General features: G+C 38.1%; 1 pseudogene; it reads right to left on the bottom strand.

Moving 5' to 3' along the window:
- Nucleotides 1-5,360: 5,360 nt before the first annotated feature.
- LOC122734296 lies at nucleotides 5,361-5,712 on the bottom strand (annotated as a pseudogene).
- Between the last annotated feature and the right edge of the window lie 3,672 nt (nucleotides 5,713-9,384).

Below are 9,384 nucleotides of genomic sequence, written 5' to 3'. Positions count from 1 at the left end.
ATTCAATGAGATGTGAGTCAAAATACAGCCTTAAATACATACAATCCTTATGAGGTTGGTCAAATGACTTATCTCACTTTCCTTACCAGCAAAACAGGCAACTGATAACACTAACTTCCCAGGGTAGTTGTGAGCAAAAAAAGGGTTTAATATTTGTAAAGCATTTTGTATTTGAAGAACACATTTTCTGTTCAGTTCTGGTCTTTTCTTTGGAAAACCTTTGAAGTCTTATTGAATGTCCATCTTTTCCCCTGAGAGATTATGTTCAGTTTTGCTGGGTAGTTGATTCTTGTTGATAATCCAAAGTCTTCTGCATTCTGGAATATCATAGTCCAAGCCTTCTGATCTATTAACTTTGATGCCACCAAGTCCTGTGTAATACTGACTGTGGCTTTATGATATCAAAATTGTTTCTTTCCAGCGGCTTGTAGTATTTTCCCCATCACCTGATAATTCTGGAATTTCACTACAATATTCCCTGGAGTTTTCCTTTTGGGGTCTCTTTCAGGAGTTGATTGGGGGATTCTTTCAAAAATGAATTTGTCATCTGATTCTACAATTTCAGACCAGTTTTCCTTGATAATGAAAGGAATGGAATCCTGTTCTAAGAAATCTGACAACTGGCAAAACTTTTTAAAACTCACTCAGGAGCCTAATGAACAACCTAATAGATTTTATGATAGACTTTGTGAAGCTGCTAGGCAATTTACAAGACTGGACCCACTAGACTCAAAAGACTCCTATATTGTGCATAATACATTTGTATATCAAACTTTGCCAGAAATCCATAAATTTTTTTATGACACAATGTCCAGGCTGGAAACATGTGCTGCAGAAAGGCTGAAAGAAATTGCCACCTATATCTTTGAGGCAATTTGTTGGGAGACAATTGCTAAGGAGATGGGTCCTGCTTAACAGGCAACTCTGTGAGTGACATCCCTGAAAGCAACACTGGCTACCACACTTTCTCCAGGAGTCTTATTTTCAGCACTCAACGCAGTTTACAAGCAAATTGGGAAGAACTGGAAGAATTGAATAGGTCCATTTATGGGCATCCTTCAAGAGCACATTGTAGTGATGGAGAAGGAGGACCTCAACTCCCATCAGTCTCAGTTAACAGCATTTTTCTTGGAAGCTCTAAACTTCAGAGCAGACCACTCAGGATAACCTAGAGGAAGTTGGTCAAATGGAAAGTTGTGTAATTAACTGTTTAGTGAGCATGGTTATGAAGCACCATTGCACCTTTGACTTAGAGACCTTGTGGCCTCTCTTGTATAGTTATAATAATAAATGGCAGCTGTCTTCCTGACAGGTGTCAGCATTAAGGGAGGCTAAAAGTAAATCATCAACACTGCACTAAAGTGGAACCTTTAAAAGTAATAGAGGCCAGGTCCTGTTGTAAAATTTGAGAACATAATGTAGGACCATCTACAAATCTCTGTGGAAGTCTAGCCCAGGTCCATGGTGTATTTTTTCAGGTAAAGGCAAATAAATACTGGAAGTCCATAGTTTGCTTATGAGAGTGGCTATGTAGAGCACAATTGCTGGACATAGTACAACAATTTCCTGGAATATGGTGTCTGGACTTTTTATTTTTTGATCATGACTTTCAGGTAATTCAATAATTCTTATATTATCTCTTGTGGATCTATTTTCCAGTGCAGTTTTCTTTCCAATGAGATATTTAATATTTTCTTCTATGTTTTTAATTCCTTTGATTCTGCTTGATGGATTCTTGGTGTCTCATGGAGACATTCATTTCTATCTGCCCAGTTCTACTTTTTATTTGTTTGTTTATTTGGGTTTTGTGGGGCAATGAGGGTTAAGCAACTTGCCCAGGGTCACAGAGCTAGCAAGTGTCAAGTGTCTGAAGCCAGATTTGAACTCAAGTCTTCCTGAATCCAGGGCCAGCACTTTATGCACTGTGCCACCTAGCTGCCTAGCTCCCCGTTTTCAAGGCATTATTTTTCTCAGTAAATTTTTGTACCTCCTTTTCTGTTTGGCCAATTTTTCCCCTAAATGTAGTCATGGAAAACATTTCCACATTAGCTGGGTTGTGGGAGAAAACAGCTAAAAACAAAACTTCAGATTAAGGAATTGTCAAAAAAAATGTGTTCCAATCTGTTTTCAGATATCATCAGTTTTTTCTCTGTAGATGGATGGTGATTTTCATAAGTCCTTCAGTTATATATGTAGAATGTTCTTTATAATAGTCCAGAAGTAAAAACGAATTCTTAGGCAATAATTTTCTTTGGAAAGCTTTTATATCTCCTTTTCCATTTGTCTTTTTCAAACTGTTGACTTTTATCTCATGATTCTCCTGCATTGCTCTCATTTCTCTTTCCATTCTTTCCTCTACCTCTCTAAATCTTCCTTCTATCTCTCCTACTTTCTCTTCAAATTCCCTTTTGAGTTCTTCCATAGCCTGAGACCAATTCATATTTTTTTGGAAGCTTTGGATGTAGGAGCCCTGAGGCTGTTATCCTCTTCTGAGGATGTACCTCAATCTTCCTTGTTGCTAAAGAAACTTATGATAATTCTCAACTTTCTTTGCTTGCTCATCTTGCCTTCTTTTGCTTGACTTTTAACTCCCTCTTACTACTTCCCTACATCCAAGCTACACTGTCCCAAGCTTCAGAGGGTCCCAGGTGTTTTGGATTGAGGGAGGGCAGGTTTTTCTCTCACCTGGCCTGTTCTCCGTTCTGAAGATTACCTCAAGCCAAATTGCTAATTAACCAGCCAGCAGAACTTTGTGTGCTGTGGTGGTTCTTAGATTCTTGATGAGCCTGAGCCCCTCCCCAACCTGGGCCTCTCCCAGCTCAGGATTTCTTCCTGGTTCCCTGCTGGGGTAGGATAGCTGAATTCCTCCTTCAGTCCCACAGACGCCTCTGTATTCCCACCCTGGGCCAGCTGCTCAGTCCTCTCATCTGACCATAAGCTTAGTTCCAGAAGATGCTGGCACTGAGGCAGATTCGGGGGCTGGAGGTAAGTTCCTCTGGTGCAGCCTGTCTGGGATTTGTGTTGGTGAGATGATGGGGATGGATTCTTCTTGCAGCCCATCATGGCCCACTTTCATCTGTCTTTGGCTGGAAAATAATCTCATCCCATCTTTTTATGGGTTTTGTTGCTCCAGGGGTTATTTTATTGCTGTTTTGGCACTAATTGTGCCAGGAGTTCTGTACATTTAATGTCTTTCTTCTGTGATCTTAGTGCTGCCCCCTCACACTCCCCTTTTACAAAAGGGGGAGAGAAAGTCCAATTATATTTTTTAAGGAATTGTTTTCTACAGTCAATTTTTGTGCTTCCTTTTCCAAGCTGGTTACTCTTTTTCCCCCATAATTTTCTTGCGTAACTCTCATTTCTCTTAATTTTTCCCATTTCTTTTAATTCTACCTCTCTCATTTGATTTTTTTAATAGCCTTTTTGAGCTCTTCCAAGAAGGCTTTTTAGTCATGAGACCAATTCATCTTCTCCCTTGAGGCTTCACATGTAGGCATTTTTACAGCATTATCCTCATCTGAGTTTGTGTTTTAGGTTTCCCTGTCACCATAGAAACTGTCAATGGTAAGGGCCCTTTTCTGTTTCTTATATTGTAGCCTATTTTTAAAGTTATAAAGTTGAGGTCTGCTCCTGGGGCATAGGGACCCATGTTGCAAGCTTTTTGTGCTGGGGAATAGGGCCCTGGTCACTGACTTTCTGCTCTGAGGCCTCTCTGGCTTTTTAATTCCACACCACCCTGGGCTTGCTCCCTGTGTTAGGATGGTTTGACCAAGTTGCCCCAGTCCTGTGGGTGGTTCTCTAGTAGTCAGTTTGCCCTCTCAGCCAGGGCTGGCAGGTCTCACAAATGGCCTTCTGTGTCACCACACTGCTAAGCCTGGATTAATGGGCCTCAGCTACTAATGTGTTCTCTAGCCAAGATCTTCCAGCTGACTTGCCCAGACCCCCTCCTCACTGCACTGAGCTGCACAATCCTCCCCTTTTACCCAAATGAGACTGACCTTTCCTGAAGTCTTCTAAATTATCTCAAGTTGGACATTTTTGTCTCTGTCTTTTTGTAGGTTCTTCAGTTGCAGAAACTCTTTAGAGGTTTGGTTTAATGTTGTTTTTGAGGGAAACTTGGGAGAGCTTGAGAAACTTCCTGGCTTCTTTCTGCCATCTTATATTTGTAAAGTATTTTGAAAAACAAACAAACAGAGCATTATATACTTGCCCTCCATTAAAATATGTGGTTATCCCAAAACAATTCTTCTTTTCCTTTCCTCTTCCTTTTTACTGCATTCAATCCTTTATCAGTGTGACCACGCTTTCTTCTCCATAGATGCTTTTGGAACCCCATTTTCCTAAGCAGACCCAAAGTGTATCTGTTCCCAAAGAGAACAGATACCACTACTGTCATTAGGAGGTATTTTGACCATCAATGTCCCCACTGGCTTTCCCTGCTGGAGAGAAATAACCCAGGTTCATGCTACACTCTGGTCTATTTCCCTGCTCCCATATCTATTACTGTCAATAAGAATATTAGATAAGGGCTCCATCTCTGTTCAAGCCAGGTAACAAAGGACATTATGAAATGAGGTATTTTAGATCAAAGGGACCATGTGGAAAGCAAGCTGGATGGAAAAGGTTTATTTTGTATATGAATGATTTTTTTTTTTTGTAGAAGCCCTTTATTAGCAGAATTGCATCTTCAGAAAAATGTGAAGCCATTCACCTGGACCAGGTCTAGTTCCTAACAAAGGTTGGGCCTTCCCGGAACACACAAAGAACCGACAACTTTTAGGTTGCCAACACTTAATTACCACCTCCCAACAAGGAACTAAGACAGCTTATTGTGTGAAATAAGCAGGGGGTCAACAGGCTACTTCTCTGACTGTGAGTTTGATAAATGAGCACAGTCAGCTGCGCATAATCTGGCTGAGACAGCTCAGGATTAGTAGCACTGGAGGATTACACTGAAGGTGTGCAAATCTTAGATCCCCACATCAACCCTGTGAGGCAGGTGCTCTCTTAAAACTCCTTAGAACACAAAACAAAACACAGAGAGGTTATTGTGATGGCTTTTTTGAGGCAGGGCTGGAGCTTGGTTCTTCTTGACAGGATTAACTTGTTTCATTATGATCTCTACCTCTTAAGCATAACCTCAAACATACAAATGCTACACAGAGATGCAGGTAACAGTAATTTAAACTATATCACAACACATACATTACCTGAACGCATGAGTGCAATCCATGAAACACATTAAGGGCAAGACAAACCTAACATTTTGTTGTCTTTTTTTTTGGATGTCTGCATCTTAGCAGGCGGCGTCCGAAATAGGGAGGGCAGGCTTACTATTATTTCCTTCTTATGGGGAGGGCAGTTGTAATATTTCCTTCTTATTTAGTGCAATGAGGCTATTGATGGATCTGGTGATTGATGGATCAATGATTGGATAGATGACATGGTAAAGGGGGTGGGTGGTAGAATGGGGAATATGTAGAATGTCTTTCGTTGTACTGGCCATTCTTTACAGTCCGAGTTTGGTCCTCCTCCAGTGTCTCCTCTTTGAATTGTACCTGATCTAATTACCAGTTTTCATTCGAATCCATTGAGGAATGGGACAATTCTGCTTCTGTTTCTTGGCCAGGAACCTCTTGATTCGGAATGTTTTATGAGAGGACATGATGATGAGATGACAGCCGAGCTTCCACCACGATGGCTGGACGGGCGAAAAAAGCATATATGAATGATTTTTAAGGAATGCAATATTAATCCTTGCAGATAAACAATAATCATTAAAGTCAATTAGAAAAAAATAAAGACAAAATATGTGATTATTAAATGTGCATCATTCTGCAGGAAAATAGTAAACAAATTTAAAATATTTTAAAATGCTACCTCCTCTTTGCTTTTTATATCAAACATAATCTTTTTTAAAAGCTGCTTGATTTTTTTAACTCTCCTAAGCACTTTTCACATTTGACTTTGTAAAAGAATGCACTTGTCTTAGCTACCATCCTGATTCACTCTCCAGAATTATCTGCAAACTTAACAGCCAACTTCCAATCCAGAAGAAACCCCCATCCTAAAGCCTCTTCTTCAAATTGTTGTCTCTCTAGACTGAAATCATTATATATGCATATGGGGAGTTCATGGCATTCATCCATGTAGAGATTATAAGCTAGTAGGTTTAGATAGGTGATAGATAATAGGTATATAGATAGATGATAGATAGATAGAAAGATAGATAGATAGATTTTCCTACTAGTTTATAGGGTCTACAGGGATGTGGATAAGGCTCTATTCTTTCTTATATCCCCAAGAGCCTAACATAAGATATTATACAAAAGCTAAAACAGTTTCTCAAACTGAAATATGTGTATATATATATATATATATATATATATCATTGTTGATCTGAAGGGAGACCAAATGATTTATGTATGAAAACTGCCCATTAGGTACATATTACATCTGTTCTCTATAATATAATTGCCCTGTCTGTGTATTAAGCCATTGGACATTCTTCAAACACCATTGGAACAATGCCCATTCTGACTGAGCAGCTGTATGCATGTTTAATATTGTCAATGTGGCTCCCACCAGGAGATGAAGTTTTAATGCATTGGGAGTCAAATCTAAAACTAACTTCCTTCTCCATCATCCCCTCTACATCAGGCTCTGAAGCTTCATTCTGTTCTATTTAGGCTACATCTACATTGTTCAGAGTAACTGTGACTATTGTGGAAATGCCTTTGAAACCTAACTGGGTCATATATTTTTAATGATTACAGATTCACCTAGAAGGCTAAATGCTATCTGTTTGCTTCACCTAATTGGAGCCCAGAGAGAGACAAATCTTCAGTGAAAAGGAGACAATTGTTCCAGGCCAAAAAAGAAAAAAAATGTTGGTGCCATTGATCTCTGGCAGCTCCATTCATTAAAGTTTCTCTGTTCCAGTTGGACAATATATGCTGCTCTGAGGCAGGAATGGAGAGTGAGGGGAAGAAAGAAGGCTAGCACAAGTAATCAAGAATGGAGTGTTAAGTAGCAAAAAATTATATCCTAGCCCACAGATATTTACCCAGAATTTCACTGGTGGCTAGACTTAGATTCAGGAAGAATAGAATCTGAACACTTCACAGATTCTTTTTATATGACCAGGGAAAAGTTACTTAACTCAACCCTAACACATAGGATTGTTGAGAGGCTAAAATAATGTAATGTATGGGTGTAATTTTCAAATCTTCAAAACCTATAAAAATGATGATAAAAATAACATAAAAATTTAATGGATTTGTGATTGGATTATAATATTAGGGATCTGGTTTAATAAGAGGACTTTCTCCACCAGTACAGATCATTAGCCATCTTGTATACTATTGTTTTATAATTTCTTTCTCTAAACTCTCCAGAGAATAGCAGGCCAATACCATAGAAGATTTATTCTAATTCTTGTTAACACTTTTTGGGGGGGATCATTGAGCACTAGGACTGTCAATATATTATTCCAATATATTCTGTACAAGACAGGATGTTAAGCTCTTTACAATTATTACCTCATATGATCCTCACAAAAACCCTGGGAGATAGGTGCTATATTTATCCCATTTTACATTTGAGGAAACTGAAGCTGAGGGAAGATAAGCAATTTGCCTAGGGGTCACAGAGACAGCCAATGCTAATTCCAAATGAATTACCTGACACAGTGAATAGAATGGAATCAGGAAAACCTGAGTTCAAATCCAGCTTCAAACTACCTGTTTGACCCTAAGTAACTCATTTAATCTGTTTGCCTCAGTTTCCTCATCTGTATATTGAGTATAACAACAGCATCCAACACCCAGAGTAGTTATGAAGATTTAATGAGATATATACAAAACACTTAGCACATCCGGGCATACAGGAAGCACTATATAAAATTTATCTATTAAAATATTTTTATCAATCTTGTGCTTTAATCATTGTGCTTCCACACTACCTCTATACTTGTATCCACAATACATCCTTCCATTAACCTTAAAGCCATCTGCAATTTTGATTCTTCTGAGACTGTAGTGTTCCATGACATTTTAGTCATAGGTCTTTTCTAGAAGAATATTTATGTATAAGTGATAGACTTGTGTAACAGAATAACTTGGAATCACTAAAAATATTCTACATTTTTTTCCCAATAGAAATCCAGCTTGGTCTCCTCTTATTTATTTCAGGGCCAAGCTATCGGTCAAAAAATTTACTTTCTCTTTCTCAAAAAGTAAGTTTGCTGTAGGAGAATGAGCATTGTATTTAGATTTAAATGATCTGCCTCTGAACCACAGTTCTGTTCCTTACTATCCATATAATAATGTTTGAGACTGGATTTGAACTCAATCTTCCTGACTATAGGTCTATTAAACTATCCAGTGTACCACCTGAGTGCCCTATAAAATGTCCAAAATGTGACATTCTAAGGCAAAATAGTGGAATAGTGCCTGCTTGCAAGAAGCTTAACTTCCAATAGGTAATACCAATAAGTACATAATAAGTTTGTAGTGAATAAACATAAAGATAATAAATAAACATTGTTAAATGTTAATATAAAATAGTTTGGGAAAGATAGTAACAGATGTTACTATGGAAATTTTCAGTTAGTAAATGATACTGTAACTGGATCTTGAAAAGAAGGATTCTCTATGAGGTGGATATGAAGAAAAAGTGTGAAATAGACATGTAGGACATCCATTGAAACATCACAGAAGGGGGATGAAATAGAGAAAAGGCCACTTTGATTGGAGTGCACAATATGCAAGAAGGCATAATATTCAATGATGCTACAAAGATAAATTGGGGCCAATTACATGGGCTTTAAAAGCTAAAAGTGGCATTTAGCATTTAAGCATTATCTTTGAGTCAAAGGGAATCATGAGAGTTGATTGAGTAGGGGAGTGACATGGTCTAGATCTATTTATTATGGTCTTAAACTTGTCCAGAGTGTATTAATAGACTAGCTGCATCACAACCCGAGAGACATATTTTTCTCCATTTTGACTAGAAGTTATATTTCAATAAATCAACAATTGATATGAATATTTCTTCTACTGATACAAATGACAGAATTTATATAGCTTAGTAGACTTTATTTTAGAGTTTTTTAGTTTGAAGAAAGAGCATCTAACTGTAGTGAAGGTAATGACAAGGTCATCTAGGTATAGCTAGGCTATTGCATGAATAACAAATATAAAGTTGATTGACAGGCCTATACTCAATATTTATTTGGCTTGTAATAAGTTGTCAAAACTTGCACACTATTTCCAAAGACCTCCAGGATCCAATGGCACTCCACCTCTCTTATGAGGTATGAGAAGATGACCAAGGTGGAGAATGGAAGACTAAAATGATTGAAAGTCAAAGTGGAAAATAATT

Source organism: Dromiciops gliroides, chromosome 1 (genome assembly GCF_019393635.1).
Source record: "Dromiciops gliroides isolate mDroGli1 chromosome 1, mDroGli1.pri, whole genome shotgun sequence".
Lineage (NCBI taxonomy): Eukaryota > Metazoa > Chordata > Mammalia > Microbiotheria > Microbiotheriidae > Dromiciops > Dromiciops gliroides.
Note: the sequence above shows the minus strand (reverse complement) of the source record. Positions and strands in the feature narration are given on the sequence as shown.